The sequence below is a fragment of the Haliotis rufescens genome, unplaced genomic scaffold (genome assembly GCF_023055435.1).
Source record: "Haliotis rufescens isolate VD_foot unplaced genomic scaffold, xgHalRufe1.0.p SCAF_19, whole genome shotgun sequence".
Taxonomy (NCBI): domain Eukaryota; kingdom Metazoa; phylum Mollusca; class Gastropoda; order Lepetellida; family Haliotidae; genus Haliotis; species Haliotis rufescens.
The window spans coordinates 19,923,060-19,944,357 of record NW_025963879.1 but is presented as its reverse complement, the minus strand read 5'-3'; the positions used below and the strand labels follow the sequence as shown (position 1 = coordinate 19,944,357).

Genomic DNA, 21,298 nt, shown 5'->3' with positions numbered 1-21,298 from the left:
ATTTGAGAGGAAAAAAACAATAGACAAGAAAAAAATTAATTTACAACATTAATCGCCAATTCAATCGACTATAGTAGGACATCTAAATGTTTCATTTTATGCATTTACAACCTTGTCTACAACCATCATAAATCATACCATGGTAATGTCTATGAATACTTTTTTAAGTTAGTTCTTATATGTCATTTTAAATGTTATTGAAGGGAACAACTTTTATTCTTCTACCTATTCCTGGTTCCAGATTTTTCAAAATGCCAAACTTGATTACAGAGTGTTACAGATCCTATCAGCACACTGCTAATTATATCAGGGTACAAAAAAGGATCCCAAAGAGCTGGGTCTAGTTAGGGGCTGTTTTGGCATTCCATCTCTCAGAATAATGGCTTTCCTGCAATCGGGTGACATTGAAACCCATCAGCATGGCTCGCTTTGCTCATATTCTGTTGGCTCCAGGCCACACACAGCTAACAAATTGCTGTCTCTCCCACACTTCCTCAAACTGCTCCTGCAGGTGTTGACTCATCCTCCAGACACTAAGACGGGTTTGTCTGTACCAGACTTGAACCTCGGTTCCACTACACCAATGTCCTTGTGTGATTCATCTCATCACAGACCATGGGTTTTACTGGAGAGATAAACGTTTAGTCCGAATCAAACTGTAGAAACATAGGACAGAGCGCACACACGCACGCATGCACGCGCGCATGACAAATATTCAGACATCACACACACACAGATGACATATACACACAAAAGATCACACATTCAGGCATGTCACGCACAGAGATGTCTCACACACAGAAGATCACACATGACACACATACACAGATAACACATACACACAGATGACACATTCACACAGATGACCGACATTCAGACATGTCACACACAAAAACAATGACACATACACAGATGATGCACACACACTACACATACACACACATGACAAACACATGACACACATGCAGATGAAACACATTCAGACATGTCACACACACATACACACGACACATACATGACACACATACACAGATGACATACACACAGACAGATGCCACATACACAGATGCCACACAATCAGACACGTCATACACACACATACACACACGACACATACACAGATGATAACACACACATGACACATACACAGATGACACACATACACATGACACACACACATGACACATACACATAAACAGATGACACATGGCACACACACGCGCACACGCACACACACATCACAGTGATGACACACACACATACATGACACACACACATGACAAATACACACACACAGATGACACATACACATACACATACACAGATGACACACACACACGACACATACACATACACATACACATACACAGATGACACACACACACGACACATACACATACACATACACATACACAGATGCCACACATTCAGACATGTCATACACACACATACACACATGACACATACACAGATGACACACACACATGACACATACACAGATGACACACATACACATGACACACACACATGACACATACACATAAACAGATGACACATGGCACACACACGCGCACACGCACACACACATCACAGTGATGACACACACACATACATGACACACACACATGACAAATACACACAGATGACACATGACACACAGACACACAGACACACACACACAGACACACACACAGACACACACACAGACACACACACACACACACACACACACACACACACACACACACACACACACACACACACACACACACACACACACACACAAACAGATCACACACACACAGACACATGTCCCAGGTATCACTAGAAGAATAATGCCGATGTGACGTTAAATTTTAACTCACTCACTCACTCACTAGAGGTAGTGTTGGGGCAATCTGTCTGGTGCCTGGGGCCTTCTGTCAGCCAGACAGGGGTTAATGCAGTCTCATGGATGGAACAGCTTGCCCAGAGACTATCAAGTATCCTTATTATGAAATATTTGAGCCAGATTTTACAGATCAAGGGATTGTTTCCAAGTTATGAATTCAACCAGTTACTGTGCAAACACTGATATGAACTACAAGTGTGAACTCCGGTTTGTCGTAAGTCTCCCCATGGGGTCCAAGCTGACTAACTTCTACATCAAACTTCCTACAACAAATGATTGATATGTTTACAATTTTCGTTTCAAATCATGTGGTCATGAATTCGCAGGAACATCAAACAGCCTTTCAAATATACAATAAGATATTGTTTGCCTTTTCGTACAACTTATGATTGATGTGTTTAATATTTTCATTTTATATCCCGCTTTTAACAATCCAAGTGCATGCAAACACATATATATTAGCCAATATGAAATATTCGCTGGCATATGTTTGCTTATTTGTCGGAGAAACATAAATTAATGAAACCTTTGACTGAAGTTTCCGTGTCAAGAGAAAACAGTAATCGACTAGGTGCTTCGTCTGTCTGCCAGATATTAAAACTCAGACAGTCAGCTTGAGACAAACATACACAATTAATGGCTATGAAATGCGGGTTGCGATAGCATAGCCATACATGTTAGGTTCAGTGTCCAAATACAAGATTAACCAGCCAACAGGCCTTATGGATTAGCCGTGAGTAGGAGGTTTTCAAACTTACAGATCAATGTTTAACTTTGAAGAGATACTTTTATTACTCTGTTGATAGTAATGTTTAACACTTTACTCTAATTGAACATAAATTCATAAATCTTGTTGATAAAGATGAAAAAGGGTTTGTTAAAAAAGACTTTTGGATCTGAAATATACTGATGGATGATTAAGGGAACCATGATATATATAGGGAAATAAGCTTTACTGTCAGTGCTTTTGAAAAAGCTAGCATACAAATTCAACACGTTAGAATCAAATTTGAAATGTGTTTGTATGCATTGTAACTTGTTTCCAACGAGTATTTTGTAGGCAAGGCTAGGAGCCCATGATAGCATATCATTTTACTGTGTCTAAAACTAATTGTTCCCTTATTCGTTTCCATCAGTATATTTCCCTTTGGAAAGTAATGATATGTTTTTATTGTATATATTTTTTAAGTAGTATTTTAATAAAGATAAATCTAAATTTTAAGATCTTACTGGATAATTTCTTTTTGTACAATTCCAACGATTCATTTCAGTTTGGCATATTTAAATAATACAAGAAATGAAAAGTAATTTAACATGTTTTTTATGGACTATACTCATTCAATTTAGGTGAATGAGTGAGTTGGATGTAACACCGCTTTAAACAATATTTCAGTTATAACATGCTGTGTGAATGTGGGAGGAAAGCTGAAAGTGATACCATTTGTAGATATGGGTAACAGTGCTCTCAAACCAAGTATCATAATCAAGATAATCTGGGAATCAAACCCCAATCAGCAGATCCTGATACAACCAAGGGCTGCAACTCTGCACAGAGAGCAGTTACCATATCCCCTCATTCAGTCATCATATGAAAACATTTTTGTCTATATGTCTCTACAGGAGGTTACTGCCCGAAAAGTCAGCGCATTCTACATCTACGATTTGGTACAAATAAAAAAGCATTATTAAAATCTATACACCGATTTCTTCCTGAATCACTAACTTCCAAATACATATACAACTGTACTTTATTTCATTGAAATGGACCTTTGAATAACAATGTTTTCGTGGGGGCCACAATCTTGTTTTCAGATGAGGAACAGAAAATCTCATAGAACATATTTGTTATTGAAAAATTATGCTAATATCCAGCAAATATCTTGTCATGTGAACATCCTATATAAATACTTTCAATGCATATTATATATGTTTCAGAAATCTTTTAAAATGATCTTAAATCAAAAGTACTTTTTTTCTAAAATACAACTGAAATTCTCATGATACCAGACTCATTTCTATATTTTTTATAGAAATTATAGTGAATAATTGACTTGCCTTTGCAAGTGTTTGTGATGAGAGCCATCCATGGCACATGATACGCTCACTTTTTCACAAACACCTGGTATCATAACTATTTGATAGTGATTCATAAACATATACTCATGATAAAGTCAGAATCGTACAATTGACTGTGCTTTTAGCAGAGATTTCTTATGAACATGGAAAAGGTTTTGTCGCCTTTATTTATTAAGGAGATACAAATAGCACATGCCATACAAAGCTGTTGTTCTTATTTGAATATTCTATTTTAGGAAAACCAAACATATAACAGAAATTACAAAGAGCAGGAAAGTATATAAAAACACATATTTTTATTTCACATAAATTACTTTTTCATAATATTTCAACAATCAAATTCTATATATATAAATTCATCCCCAGGGTTAAATTCTCACCATAAAATTCCCAAGTTAGAGAAAAGGGGACAAAACTTTATAGCAGCCTGCTACTTTATCAGTCTCTTAATCTTGTAAAGAAAACTATTTGGCGAACATCTTGACACATCGTAACAGAAACAGCCAATGCCATTGTTGAATTATCATCACAGGTCAAAGTTCATTCAAAACTTGAAATGACTTTCTTACTGAAATAAGATTCTTATTTCCACCCATCCTGTCTTTATCTTTCGAGATGATACATTTGTTCATACAATGCAATGTCTTTGTTAAATGACAGGCTTTATCTGACAAAAAGACTTAAGGGTTGTCGTGCTTCCAAAACCTCTTCGAGACTGCACCCAATTGTCTATCCCCAGCTAGCACTAAACTACTTCCCTACTCTTTATCCTTGTGTAACTCCCTATATAAACCAACAATAAATTATTACTTAATAGATAAAAGGAATAAACTTTTCCAAAGCATGTGAGGGAATGAGTCATTAAGCCAGCCTCGTGTTTACCCTCTATGACGATATGTTCGCGCAGGTGTCGGGGATATTTACGATCCAGTTCTGGTCCGTGTTACCAAATCTCACCTCCGAGGCCTTACTGTTCACTTTTACAGCCTACATCTGTAAGTTTTCCTTGTGAATTGATTTACGCTGCATATTTGCAAAGTAGAGGTCTATTTTAATCTGCAATTTCTCCTTTATAGCTGTGTGGCTGAACAGATCCGATTACTTGCAAGGATTCTTGTTCCCTCAACAACTAGTCCAGCTCTGTAATTATGGAACTGATTAATTCTGATCAAACTTCGCAGTCCAGCAAAGGGTAGTAAATTTGGTGATCTGTCATTTATCTTGAAGAACCTTTTGCTATATGAGCTTTCAAAATTGTTCAAAATCTGGGGGGTCGTCCTACATAGGAAACTGAAGCTGTAGCAGACAATAGGTTCATTAGCTACCTGCTAACCTTGCCTCTCTAAACAGTCTTGTTATTTACAAATTAATAATAAAAGTTAATTTATGTGCATTATAAATTACTGCCATGTCAGTGGGTCTGTCATTATCTGTTTTTCCAAGAAGACTCTTCCCAAACCAAACCTACCATTGTGATATAAATCATAACAATTAACCTGTGCATGATCATCGTACGTCATTTAACGTTACATAATTCATTTCCCTCGTCCCCAGCAGGGGGCTCTGTATTCAAGTGAACTTATGCAATGGATATTACCCGTAAATTAAGATAATTAAGAATCCAAGATTTATCCGACTGTCTTTAATTCCAATTCAAATTACTTTCTCAGTGGCAATATATGTCGTACACAGCATATTTACATCGTTGTATTGATCGCGGAGATATTTGTTATGCATCGCCATGTCTACATTTTGGTGCTTGTTTAACTGTTGCAGATGCAGCAAAATATTGATTCATTGTGGGCATTTCTTAGAAAAACTGGAGGAAAAGGAAAAATGGCTTGGTACAGGAAGGGAGAAAAAAACAAACTATTTTCAATGGTGGGGAGAACGGAAACAAAAGAAGCATAAAATATCATAATTAACTCATTTGTTTCATCTTAGACCACACAGCTGGAATTTTGTCATAGCTTCTGTGTAGTGGTGGTGTTATTATTCATGGGCCTGTTGATGTTTTGTGCCTCACAGGTCTTGAAATAGGGTTATCTATTATCATTACAATCTCTGCTTTCATAGGAAGTGTTGTGCAAACATCCCAATATGTGTGATACTTGAAACAACAACAACAACAATAATGATAAAAATTACATTTTCATCCTGTCACACCTCCCCACCCTCCACCCCTTGTGATATAAGACCCCAGAAAAAAAATATATTTGTTTTGCAATAAACCACATAGTCACCACAAAGCATTCAGTCTTCTTGTCAGTCACATCTGTCAGCAGTTAATGACCACAGATGACAGTTTATTAAAAAATACAACAAAACACATACAACATAAAATGCTTCTCACCTCAGTTTTGAGAAAGGTGGAAGAAAATCTGATAATTAATTTGTCATACCTTGTCATATCATATCAAATCATATCATATCATATATCTCATATCATATCATATATCTCATATCATATCATATAGTATCATATAGTATTATATCATATCATATCATATCATATCATATCATATCTCAAACATAACATATCATATACACAACTAGTACAAAAATTCCTTAATTCAAACATAAATTATGCCAAAACCCACATCCACTCACAGTAGAAAACTACCCAACTCAATGTGCACTGTAAACACAATATGTGTTAACCCCTACACAAAAGTTGCTGTCTCTAAAGGATTATTTTTTTGTATGCTATTGAACCCTATTGCAAAGCCATGTAATTGAATACAGCATTAAAAAAATAATTCCATTTTTTCCAGCAGCAAATCCATTTTTTACATCAGCGGTTGACAGGTCTGTGTAGAATTTATAATGTTGTAAAGTGAGTGATTTGTGACATGACTTGTGCATTGAAGCAAAGTCTGACAATCGCATTCCCAGACGAGTAAAAACGAGAAAGGTTAACCCCCCTCTTTGTTCAGGTCAAGGAGGGCAATGGCGCCAGATTGATGTGCAGTTGGAACACAGAACATGGATGCTTTTATGTGATGTCATTTCACAGTGTATATGAGGCATTAACTCTGGATTAACCATAGACCCTGCTCGGAACAACCCTCGGCCTCTCAGAACCTGGACAGGATCCTTGGATATTATTGCCCTAATAATGCTTTATGATTTTTCTAATGGATTTTGTTTTCTATATCATTGTTCCTATACTTCTTCCTCATGTGTTTGTTTTTCAAAACAGATATAGATTTAATCTTTGACTGATGAGTGCTAAAAAACATTCTGACAATTTATTTTCGAAAAAGGTCTGTTGATAAATATAAAAAATGTTATATTTTTTACATATACATTCAAGTTATGCAAATCCTCATGATGACAAGTGATGCATTGCTATAGCAATATGTTTATGGATTTGCACTCATTCACTCAAAAACTTTCCCTGGAAAGATTTCTTGCAGTTCTAAATCTGTCATCATCCTTAAAATTTCAAAACATTGATATAGTACCACATAAATGTGATATATTTATAAAAATGCATATAAAATGCATTCGAAGATGACTTTTCCTCATTATTGTCTGAAGAAAGGTCAGTTTTATTGATGATCAAAAGGTTCGACAAAAACAGATGCCATACAGCCAGTCTTTAAATAACCAAATTCTGGTAACATCTTCATTTCAGGGCACAGACAGGTTGAATTTCCACATGCTACGTTTCCACGTTTCCACGACATCTATCTGGTCAAAATCCTCCCAATAATGAATTTAACATGTTCCCCATTGCTACACCCTTCTGGTCAAACCATACATCACAATGGCTGCTTCATGTATCACAGGGGCGCCCTCTATGGCAGTAAGGGAGGTAATCTGTTTAACATTCTGGGGGCGAGGATAACAAGGCGCTGGTCAAGGCAGAATGTAATGCATTTACCAAGTTGGGGATTTATGATGAGTTGACTCTGGTGCAATATTGTAAATTAGACAAATCGGGAGTATACTTGTAAATTTGAAACCATAACTCATTTCTTTTACTCTACGAATGTTCAAGTGCAGAATTCTAAGAATACAGTTTATGAGCAATAGGGGGTCTAAATGACTTTCCCAGATCCTTCAAGTGTTAAAAGTGTATTTTTATATTTTGTAATACAAAAAGTTTTGTCAAGGATATTTTTCTTTTTAAGCATGAAGATGCTGACATGCATCAATCTGTATTTTAATACATTGTGCTTCCAGCCATGTCTTCTATCACTTTCTTTGACGATATTCTTGAGATAAGAAGTTAAATAGTAAATATGTTCAATTCCAAACCAAATTTAAAGCAAATAATATACTTTGATAAGAACTAGCTTTTGTCACTTCCATTTTGTCAGTGCTTTGTTCTTTTTCATGTGACAAAGATCCTGGTGTGAATATCTCTGAGGCATTGAATTTTTGTAAAGAAAATCTAGGTGCACATGAATCTAGATAATCAATTTATATAGCAACTATGTTGAGAAAAGACAAAATGTAAGCTGACAAACCTTCTCGACAGTACGCATTCATACATCTGGGACAGCCATTTGATATTCTGGGATTGATGGGTGGTGGTCTGAAAAAGTTTTTAAAATAAAAAAGGCTGTTCCCAAAAATACTTGAAATCATATAATACTTCTACAAAAGCCTTTAAGGGCTACTTGGTTTTTTTCTTTCTCTTTTTGTTGAAATTTAAAAATGACAAGTTGAAGTTCACGTTAAAAACTTTAAACTTTCAATGTGTTATCTTGAAATTTCAAGATCATTATCTAGAAATATCAACATATGCATCTTGAAATTTTAATGTAGTATCTTGAAATTTCAAGAAAAAAACAAATAGCCCCAAAAGGCTTCCATATATTTCTTCCTCAGGCTTAAAAATAAAATGAATCTTAAAACTGCAATTAATTACCAGCATATATATTTTACCAAAGACCTGTCTTGAATTACCATCTATTGTTAAGAAATGAGGAAATTATAGAAAGACTGACTTTATAAATTTATATTTAGAATTATAAGTCCAAATGAATTCCATGAACCACAACCATGCATATAGATAATCCAGTCTCAGTGTCTTTTGATATCAAATATATCAACACAGTTGATAAAAGTTAAAAACTTTGTGGCTTGGTTATTATAGACTTGTGTTGATATATCTGATATCAAAAGACACCAGGGTCAGATTCTATTTACCATCTGAAACCAGTCTTCCAATTTCCTCAGTTTGTAAACAGTAACGATCGTGTTTAGATCTTGAATGAATACATACAGCTAACCAGCTTCTGTGGCAGAGAGATTAGTGACATCATTTGATTGTGATGTCATGGTAACTGATGACATCACAAATTTCTGCAAAACATTGTGCTGCATTTTTATGGAAGGGACATTTCATGGCTTGATCGCACCCAAGCGTAACTCCTGTGTAAGAAGCCAGTTTTGGATGAGTGAGTGAGGAAGGTTTCATGCCACAATATTCCAGCAAGATCATGTTAGGTGACACAAAAAATGGCTTCACACATCATACCCAAGTGGAGAATCAAACCCTACCTATTGAACACTTTACCCACAAGGCTAGAACACATGATTGAGTGAGTGAGTGAGTATGGTTTTACAATGCTTTAAGCAATATTCTAGCAATATCACATCAGGGAACACCAGAAATGGGCTTCACACATTGTACCCATGTCGGGAATCGAACCCGGGTCTTCGACGTGACGAGCGAACGCTTTAACCACTAGGCTACCCGACCACCCCATGATTGAAAAAGAATAGTGAATGGTTATTATGCTTGTTGTCTATCATGTAAAATACAAGTGAGACAAATCTGGCCATTGTACAATTTTTTAACAAGCTAGAATTTTTTAACAAATGCGCTGGTCAGCTAGATAAATTCCAGTAGACAATAATCAGAAAGTAACAAATGTTCTATTTGGGATAACACTTTCTTCGTAACCCACTCAGCCACCGAGGCTTCCACAAAAATGAAAGTCCGACAACTGGTAGTCTAGATCACATACTTTGAGTACCCCTCTGACAAGTGTAATTTGGCACGGCTCCCATGGCCAAAAGCTATGAATACACAATGCCATTTAGAAAGTGGTCAAATGTAACAAATGTTATATTTAAGATAACACTTTTTTGAGTAAAGTACAGATTCTTGTACTTTTGGGGTTGAGTCCTGTAATTAATCAGAATGTGGTCCACATGGCTAGAGGAAAATATGAATGTCAGTATCCTTATTTTGTGGACCTTTATCAGAATGAAAGAGCTACAGGTGAAAAATGTGTAATATGAAGGTATAACAAGTTACTGAAATTTATAAAAACTGATCTTGCATTTAGGGTTTTACCAGACACAAGATATTGAATCCTACACGCATAACATATACGAAAGGATGTAAATTATTCCCACCGTGAGCCACATTGGATGCAAAAATATGGATGCTGCAATAAATATATTGAAACATAAATCCTTTATCTGATAATTCTGTTCTGATCAGAATACAATGTTCACACAGCCCATGTCAGACTTTTGATCAATCAATAAGTTTTTTAAAGAAACATACAGCATCACACATTGTCTGTATGGTATTCGCTGTTGGTCTAGTGGTAACCCTAGGACCCCCAATTTAATACACTGGACCCTAAAAATTCATTAAATTTAGACCTACGTAAATCCCTGTCCAGTAGACTTTCTTGGTGGTGGTGGTGGTCTGTCCCTTAGGTCTACAGGAATAAGTTAATTTGTCACGCAACAAACTTAAAATCCCAAATCACTCAAACTTTGATATTTTCAAAGACATATTCAATGTGATGGAGAATCCCTCCGATCAGCACCTTCGTTCCAACACTACAGCTAATCAGAGAGAAGGATATGTCTTGATCACAAAGCATCACTTTCATTGGTTAGTTCCAGCCTTTGATGTCGGCAGCTTACACTGAACCTGCCACAAACAACGCTGTTCAACAAATAACCTACTAATGTATGTTTCTCATGGCACACAACCCTGAGGTCAACATTATTTTTTTTCAAAATGTCCCCATCCAAAAAAATTTACAATCTCAATATTGATAATGATGGTAATAGTTACTGTTTGCGATAAACTGAAATCTCACAAAGTTTCAGCAGAAACTGACACTTGAAAGAGCCAAGTACTAAATCATTTATACTATCAAACAGGTAGAAAATAATTCATGAAAAGAAAATGGGAGTTATGAGGTTGATGTATTTTGTAATGTCATATTTCTCACATTACAAACGTCTTGGCCACCAAGCAAATAAAACTGAGAATATTAATGTTTACCCATTCCAAGAAATATTGCAGTTCTGTAAACTAAATATATTGTGTGCAAAGTTTGTATAAAGAACATTAAAGTGTGTTGGTTGGTTGACACAATATGGTATCTTCAACACAAGCTCATCCATAAAACACATATATGTATCATACATGCTGTAAAAAAATTAAATCAAATTACAAAACACCATATAGTGGGCAGTGTCAAATAACTTCAATGTCATCGCCTTCCACAAGATAAGGTTGTCAGAATTAAATCGACATTTCTCAAAACCGACACTTACCACACCATCAGCTTGTATAGACAAGGGGAGACAACTTGATTCCATGTCTAAAAAAACTTATTCGATTATTTGATCTTTGTCTAAAAACAATATCAATGATCTATTATAAGTTTTTTAACAATGTGTTTTAACAATTTTGGACATAATCGTCCGAAAAATGTTAAACAGAGACAAGTGACATTTATATTATGAAATGCTTTCTGGAAGAATAAAAGTATCAATTGCACTTTGGGGAATCATTTCTTTGAAGCGTTTATTCCACGAATGTTTTTTGGTACGGCAGTTGTGCTTAATTTGACGAGTACAAATATCATCGCTATTCGCCACTATGGCAATATATTCACGAGTTGGCAACTTGGACAACATCTGATGTTGTGCTTGACTACAACACCCATGGGGGACTTTTCAGATACAAATCGCCTATGGAAATATCTTCCAAGAAAAAAACCATACAAAGGTGGATAGAAAATTGTAAAAAGCCCGAGATGAACTTCAAATCTGTTTGTTGTGTCTAAATGTCAGAAAAAAAGTGTCGATTTTTTTGCCGTGAAGTTCTTTGAACAAAGAAATTTGGTATTGAAATTGCTGATCATCTTGGAGCTTCGGTTTACATGTACCAATATGGCCGGTTTGGCAAACCCACTATAAGCCCGTCGGTGGGGCAGAGGAGTGTGTTTGAACAATAGATTTTCCCACAGCCCATGAGGGGAGGAGGCAGGTGAAATATGATTTGAGTCGGTGTTAGTCTTCGCCCGCCCCTCCCAGAGACAATAGGGTCACAGCCAAAGCACACATACACAATATTAAACAGGATATAGGCTTCATAGAATGAGAGGACAAGATTTGGGTTGGGACACACATATTTCAAATACATCTCAACCATCAGAACCACTGTGGGAAGATGGCACATCCGTACCCCCCCTGGCTGTCATTTCGGCCCCGACATCCTAACCCCCCTCTCCCCCTCCCCCCCAATTTTCCTTAGGGTGACAACCATAGCATTCCCTCCCCAAACACATCACACTATCATTTTATTTCACCAAGCCGTGAAATGTGAAGGTTATCCCAAGAATTACAAATTCACACAAATCTCCCTACTAAGACCTTTAAGAGCAATCACCCCCTCTCAAAGGGCTCCCGGGTCAACCGCGGACAAACCCAGCAAAGCTCACAACAAACAAGCAGGGGGTTACTAAACTCCGACCCCACAAGGAAAAAAGAGGGGGACAGAAGAACGTTCTGTGTTTATTGATTGTTGAAAAAAGATTGAGCATGTTGCAATGGAAGGCAAGCGGATTCAGCCCAAGCTGAGTCCCTGATGAAGAAATTCTAGGTGTGAAGAAGACAAGAAGCGATGAGCCAACAGTGCCAGTATGATAGCAAGTTAGGGGTGATCCTTCACGCAGATGGATCGTTCTCTACAAGACCATACACCTAGTCATTAGGAAAACACTACGTACTTTTAATAACTAGTTAGCCTTCAGGAAGAAAGTTTTTAGCCAAATCCAATCATCTGAGGCTGAATTCAGTGATGGGCCCCGACGGTAAATATATGCATGTCAAACAAACGCGTTTAGGGTCGTTTATTTGGCTTTTCATACCTGAAAATTAAAAAATCCATTGAATGTCCGAAATACGGTCTTACCAGCTCCCAACATCACGGTCAACAGACTGAAAAAAACCAACTTTTTTTTCAAAAGGTGGCAAACTGGTAAATTAAAGTTTACAAAATGTACAAAGTTACCGAATCTATATCTGTCTCTTAAAAACCACTAGCTTAACACTTACAAAGCAAGACACTCCTATGACAAGTAGGGAATGACAACAATGGATTTCATTCTAAATAAATATAATATAATATAATATAAGTAACAGATAAAAGTTAAATATGAGGAAATGAGTTAGGAGAATTTCAAAAGATTTAATAGAACCATATATTTGAAGTTGGGGATTAAAACAGACCTCATTCTGTTATTTTTTTCCACAACTGAAATGAGTTTTTTCCTCCGAGACCAAAGGTATAATTGATAGCATCCTACAGGTGAGCGAAGATGGAATGAGCAATCACTGGACCCCTGATTGACATCAAACAGAGTTTTTCACTGATCTCTGCCCCATCACTTTCTCACGACACTCCTCAAATTCTATCTTCTTCCTTCCTCTTTTTTCCCATAGGAAGCAGACAAGTTCAAAGAAATTTTTAATAAGAGATTCTTTATGTGCCTGCCTCTATCGTGTTCCGATATGTCAACTTATGCGACACCTGACAAAATGCTAAGCGGCATAATCTGTTATTCTTGCTAAAAAACTGGCCTGACTTGCCAGGTTGGTTTTTGGAATATAATGTTTAACATGTAACTCTGAAACCTACATGGGGCGAGATTGATGTACTAATGTCCATGACAATTTATTAAAATTAACATGGCACATCACATCCATAAATGTCGCGGGATTAGACGTAGTAAGCTCACACGGTCCAGTGACGGAGTGACTTGGCGGGCCTCGTTACCAGCCTTTACGAGATTTATTTGAAATCTAAGTTTGTGTTAACATCAGTGAAATGGGAAATTTATAGTTGGTCATATCACAAGGTAAAGAAGCGGGTCTTCATGTAAGACTTGAGTGATCACATGACACTCGGTAGAAGCGCAGATATGCCGAGACAAAAAAGAAGCAGCATCCGTGCCTCATTTTGATTGTTCCCACGGTGACGAAGGCGACTTGTCTTTGCTAAGTTGTTGATTCGAATCCAGAGTTTATTTGTCTTTGTCACAAATCCAATTTTATAAAAAGAAAGTAAAAAAGGGGAAGACCCTTTTGCAGTGCATTGTCATAAATAATGTTGCAAATTGTGCATGCCTTTAGTAACGGGCGAGCAGGTGTCATTTATACAGTACACATTTGGGATTAGTTTTCTATGATGAAATTCAATAGCTTCATGTTAATTATTGCCTGTTACACCTCGCCTTACAATACCTGCTCCCCAACTTGAAGAAATCTGCTTCTATTTACAATATATCACTTGCATATGTCAAATGTGGGGAAGGAACTAGAGGGGGTGGGGGAGGGGGTAAGGTTAAAGCTGGATTGGTGTAGGCGGGAGGGAGTGTGGGGCAGGGCTGACAGATAGGTACATGTGAAGGGTAGAGTGAGGGGGTAAGGGAAGGTTCCTAAAGACGATTGGATGTAGTCTGTTGGAGTGAGGGGCAGAGACTAACAGATTGGGTGGAGTAGTAGACCCAAAGAGAGGGGGGTCAGGTAGCTGTTCGACAGGGAGGGGCAACAAGTGGAAGATGTGTGTGTGGGGGAGTGGGGGGTGGTGGTAGGTGAAATTGGGCAGGAGGGTAATAGTTTGGGGAGGGATGTAAAATGGGGTGAAGGGGGAGGATGGAGGGATGGGGGCAGCCAATATGGGGAGGGAAAATAACTTCGGAGAAGGGGAAGATTCAAAAACAGGGACGGAGGAGCAACTTTCAAGGCATTTCCACCATTAGGTATTGAAAGTATTCAACTTTCACGCTTTCAGAATATCATGAGGAACTGTATAATCTGGCCACTCTTTGTAACAGAAACACTGTCATTCCAAATGTATTATTACAAGGTCAGAATGGTGTATGCCTGGCTGTTCCAAGTTGGAAAATCTCAGAAGGCTTTCATAAATTGGGTACATTTACAATACATTTTTACAGTTAAGTTTATAAAAATCATTCTTGTGGGTTCAGTTGGTTGATTTCCTTCTCGATATAACACTCAGGGGTTTGACAGGAGTTGGTGATTAACTTAATTACACATTAATAATACATATGACAGATATTATCTTGCCATTGAAATAAACTTCCCTATTTTCTGAAAAAAGGAACCTCTGGCAGTAACAATGCATCATTAATTAAATTAATAATTCACATACATGTTGGCTTCTTAATCTTTAGTTATATTTGGTGAAAATCATAAAATGCAATTAATCAATATTACAAATATGAGCAGCAGAAAAAATAAAATTCACTCAAGCCTGTGCTGTCCTTAAATATAAGGGAGAGAAAAACAAAAGTGATAATAATTTGCAAAAAGAATATACTAATACACAATATTTATTATTCATATAAATTTTGTTCTTTAAATAAGGGACATTAGATACATATATTGTAGATATGATATTAAATAATATTTCTTATTCATATGATATAATAACATATTTTTTGCATTTCAATATTTCCAACCCAAAATACGTATCAGTATGCAGAAGTTTATTCTACGAAAAACGAATTTCATACAATTGATATATATATGATTGCAATCGATATTGTTCATACAAGTAGACCCTGGGTAGGGGAATGGAGGAATATTTGAGACAAGCAAAGTAGACTCCAAAGAAATGATATGTATGTCTATGGTAGTATGGCTCCCGGTCTAATTTCCCTTGTTCCTTGACAAAGCAAGTTTCTGTATGCTATGCTATTTTAGTGAATTCATAGTCTAAATGTGCTGTCAGAATCAATAGCGGCCACTCGGACTTGTTACAGAGAAATGGGGAATCGGAGGGCGCGAGGGCATGTTGTAAATATGAAATGTGTGAATAAAAACGAAAGTCCCTCGACGGCCATACAGTCAAATATACATGCTGCGTTCATAAGTCAGTTTTTCTGCATGTGCTAACGAGCCGAGAGAAAGACTGGAATTTTTTTTATCGCTCTCCAAAGAACGAAGAAAAATGTACACTGCGTGGCCTATTCAGACATCGTAACGAGACGACTTTGAGAGATCATGTCGGCCACCATTAGATTGGTATTAGTTCATGATGCCATCACATTCAATGTGTGTAATTAGCAAACAGTTTCTAATTAATCAGTAATAAGCATTTGGGTAGACATATGCAGGGAATTATTAATGTTGGTTCTCAGCTGTGGTTAGCAAATGTGTTGGGGTTTGTCTGTAATCATGAAAAGAAGTCATTTAGATGTATCATTCAAACTATTCTATACATATAGCCCGGCCCACAGCTATTCCTGCAGTCTGCCTTCCTGACTACACCAGGGGGGAAAAAGAAGAGAAAAGAAATGAATTGATCATTAAGAGGTTAGATCATCTAAAAAGATAATTCATGAAAGACTTGGGTAAGTGAAAAATGGAAAAGTGAAATAAAAGCATATACTGTATAGAAGGTTATATCTGAAGAAATATCCTGTTATAAAATACCCTAAAATTGGAAGATGTTATGACGGATATCAGAAATGTAATAGTTCGTATCCCTAAGCAATATTCCCAGATATCTCCAAACAATAAGTATAATAACGATATTGTTATTAATGGTTAAATACTTATTGATATATATTGAACAAATGGGCAACTTGTTTACCAATATCCAGGATTAATGGTTTACTCGTTATCAATTCTATGGATTAATGATTACAAAAGGAAGTCATATGTACCTGGTGACAGAGGGGTGGAATAATAGATACACGAGGAAGTCATATGTGCCTGGTGACAGAGGAAGTCATATGTACCTGGTGACAGAGGGGTGGAATAATAGATACACGAGGAAGTCATATGTACCTGGTGACAGAGGGGTGGAATAATAGATACACGAGGAAATCATATGTACCTGGTGACAGAGGAAATCATATGTGCCTGGTGACAGAGGGGTGGAATAATAGATACACGAGGAAATCATATGTACCTGGTGATAGAGGAAGTCATATGAACCTGGTGACAGAGGGGTGGAATAATAGATACATGAGAAAGTCATATGTGCCTGGTGACAGAGGAAGTCATATGTATCTGGTGACAGAGGGGTGGAATAATAGATACACGAGGAAGTCATATGTACCTGGTGACAGAGGAAGTCATATTTACCTGGTGACAGAGGAAGTCATATTTACCTGGTGACAGAGGGGTGGAATAATAGATACACGAGGAAGTCATATGTGCCTGGTGACAGAGGAAGTCATATTTACCTTGTGACAGAGGAAGTCATATTTACCTGGTGACAGAGGGGTGGAATAATAGATACAAGAGGAAGTCATGTGTACCTGGTGACAGAGGAAGTCATATGTATCTGGTGACAGAGGGGTGGAATAATAGATACACGAGGAAGCCATATGTACCTGGTGACAGAGGTGTGGAATAATAGATACACGAGGAAATCATGTGTGCCTGGTGACAGAGGGGTGGAATAATAGATACACGAGGAAGTCATATGTGCCTGGTGACAGAGGGGTGGAATAATAGATACAAGAGGAAGTCATATGTACCTGGTGACAGAGGGGTGGAATAATAGATACAAGAGGAAGTCATGTGTACCTGGTGACAGAGGAAGTCATATGTATCTGGTGACAGAGGGGTGGAATAATAGATACACGAGGAAGCCATATGTACCTGGTGACAGAGGTGTGGAATAATAGATACACGAGGAAATCATGTGTGCCTGGTGACAGAGGGGTGGAATAATAGATACACGAGGAAGCCATATGTACCTGGTGACAGAGGTGTGGAATAATAGATACACAAGGAAATCATATGTGCCTGGTGACAGAGGGGTGGAATAATAGATACAAGAGGAAGTCATGTGTACCTGGTGACAGAGGGGTGGAATAATAGATACAAGAGGAAGTCATGTGTGCCTGGTGACAGAGGTGTGGAATAATAGATACACGAGGAAATCATATGTGCCTGGTGACAGAGGGGTGGAATAATAGATACAAGAGGAAGTCATGTGTACCTGGTGACAGAGGGGTGGAATAATAGATACAAGAGGAAGTCATGTGTACCTGGTGACAGAGGGGTGGAATAATGGATACAAGAGGAAGTCATGTGTACCTGGTGACAGAGGAAGTCATATTTACCTGGTGACAGAGGGGTGGAATAATGGATACAAGAGGAAGTCATGTGTACCTGGTGACAGAGGAAGTCATATTTACCTGGTGACAGAGGGGTGGAATAATAGATACAAGAGGAAGTCATGTGTACCTGGTGACAGAAGAAGTTATATGTACCTGGTGACAGAGGGGTGGAATAATGGATACACGAGGAAGTCATATGTACCTGGTGACAGAGGGGTGGAATAATAGATATACGAGGAAATCGTATGTGCCTGGAGACATCGGGATGGAATGATAGATACACGAGGAAGTCATATGTGCCTGGTGACAGAGGAAGTCATATTTACCTGGTGACAGAGGGGTGGAATAATAGATACAGGAGGAAGTCATATGTACGTGGTGACAGAGGAAGTCATATTTACCTGGTGACAGAGGGGTGGAATAATAGATACAAGAGGAAGTCATATGTACCTGGTGACAGAGGAAGTCATATGTACCTGGTGACAGAGGGGTGGAATAATAGATACAAGAGGAAGTCATATGTACCTGGTGACAGAGGAAGTCATATTTACCAGATAATTTACAGATACCAGGAAGTCACATGTACCTGGTGACAGAGGAAGTCATATGTACCTGGTGACAGAGGAAGTAATATGTACCTGGTGACAGAGGAAGTCATATGTACCTGGTGACAGAGGAAGTCATATGTACCTGGCGACAGAGGGGTGGAATAATAGATACAAGAGGAAGTCACATGCACCTGGTGACAGAGGAAGTCACATGCACCTGGTGACAGAGGAAGACACATGCACCTGGTGACAGAGGAAGTCACATGCACCTGGTGACAGAGGAAGACACATGCACCTGGTGACAGAGGAAGACACATGCACCTGGTGACAGAGGAAGACACATGCACCTGGTGACAGAGGAAGACACATGCACCTGGTGACAGAGGAAGACACATGCACCTGGTGACAGAGGAAGACACATGCACCTGGTGACAGAGGAAGACACATGCACCTGGTGACAGAGGAAGACACATGCACCTGGTGACAGAGGAAGACATATGTACCTGGTGACAGAGGAAGTCACATGCACCTGGTGACAGAGGAAGACACATGCACCTTGTGACAGAGGAAGACACATGCCCCTGGTGACAGAGGGGTGGAATAATAGATACAAGAGGAAGTCACATGTACCTGGTGACAGAGGAGGTTATATGTACCAGATGAACTACAGATACCAGGAAGTCATAGTACTATGAAAGAATCAGATGTTCTTTTGAGTAGTGTAGAAACCACCACACGTGAAATATGTCTCAACACTGATCGATATCCTCTTGAAAAACAATATATATCATCATTCTCCCTAAATATATGTCCAAGGACAAGGTACAGTTAAGGGCCTGTTGTGATCCAAGGGACCTGCTTCAGTTAAGATATGAACAGAACCATCAGACATCTTTCAGAAAGTTATCAGATGTGGTCATATAAATAAATAAATTACACTGAGAATTTCACCACTTGTGTGTTTCAGACTGTTAACACTAAATGTCTAAGTAAGGCTAAGTAAGCCTGTGTGTCATTACAGGCTAAATTGTGTCATTACAGGCTAAATTGTGTCATTGAAGGCTAAATTGTGTCACTGAAGGCTAACTTGTGTCATTGAAGGCTAATTTGAATCATTGAAGGCTAAATTGCATAATGGTTGGTTGAATTGTGTCACTGAAGGCAAAATTGAATCATTGAAGACTAAATTGCATCATTGAAGGCTAAATTGTGTCACTGAAGGCTAAATTGTGTCATTGAAGGCTAAATTGTGTCAGTGAAGGCTAATTTGTCAGTGAAGGCTAAATTGTGTCATTAAAGGCTAAATTGGGTCACTGAAGGCTAATTTGTCAGTGAAGACTAAATTGGGTCACTGAAAGCTAAATTGTCTAAAAAAAGGCTGATATAATAGGTCCCAGGAAGCATTTCGAGTATTTGAACATCTTTGACCAAAGCTGATTTTCATTGAACATTGCAGATCAAACCAGTTAAAACATATGGTTAAAAAACTCACATAGGTCACAGCTTTTTCATATGTGACCTGTGAAAATCCAGGTTAGAATAGGTCTTCAGCAACCCATGCTTGTCGTAAGATGTGACTAACAGGATCAGGTGGTCAGGCTCGCTGACTTGGTTCATGCATGTTATCGTGGATCGATGCTCATGATGTCAATCACTGGATTGTCGGGTCCAGACTTGATTATTTACAGACCGCTGTCATATAGCTGGAATATTGCTGAGTGCAGCATTAAACAACAAACAAAACATTCATTTTTAAATATTTTCTAGAAGTACAAGAAATCATTTTGACCCTACTCATTCATTTGATCTTGTTTGAAGTCCACAAACTGCAAGTGTAAGAAAGAAACAATGCTTGTTGTCATCCATTTGAAGATGTCTGATACTTTTCATAACAATATTTCATATATAGTTATCAATTAACATTTAACAATTTCCACCCAGGCAAAACAGGGCTCGTATCCTACCTTGTCCTCCTCCACCTTTAGCAAGGCAAATGGTGTACATTCTTTCTCCTAAAAAGTATTCCTGCATATGTATTGATTAAATAACTATAAGAGACATTCATTATTATTATATGGCTTAAACAAAAGCTAAGCATGATGATGCTTGTGGTAGATGAACCACCTCACACAGGTGTGTCGCGACCATGGGAGACGTCCCACAGACCAGCAAATTCTCACTTACGTTGTGAGAACTTACTTTAATTGTAAACAAGCCAGACTAGAAAGAAAATCAATTTTAAGTAAATTTCTCAAGTCTCTCACACACACAGAAAGAGAGAGACCCTAGCAAAGGGAGAGAACTCCATTTCTCTCAATTTTTTTACCTGCAATCCTTCTTTAAAGGTACATTACTCACAAATTTACTAATGTTGAAAAGCGAAAGCTATCTTATACAAA

General features: G+C 37.8%; 2 protein-coding genes across 5 annotated transcripts in view; both read right to left on the bottom strand.

Annotated features, from left to right (window-relative positions):
* LOC124112219 (zinc finger protein 64-like) overlaps window positions 1-21,298 on the bottom strand; it is a 222,185-nt gene that overhangs the window by 19,611 nt on the left and 181,276 nt on the right. The window contains exon 10 of one of the 4 annotated variants that reach the window (XR_007221960.1): window positions 8,446-8,513. The exons of the other annotated variants lie outside the window; for them this stretch is intronic. The gene's annotated coding sequence lies outside the window, so the exon portion shown is untranslated. The remainder of the gene's footprint in view (window positions 1-8,445; window positions 8,514-21,298) is intronic. 4 annotated transcript variants of the gene reach the window in all.
* The window catches only part of LOC125381617 (protein PFC0760c-like), a gene marked incomplete at its 5' end in the record, with an annotated part of 78,935 nt that overhangs the window by 38,040 nt on the left and 19,597 nt on the right, over window positions 1-21,298 (bottom strand). The window lies entirely within an intron of this gene.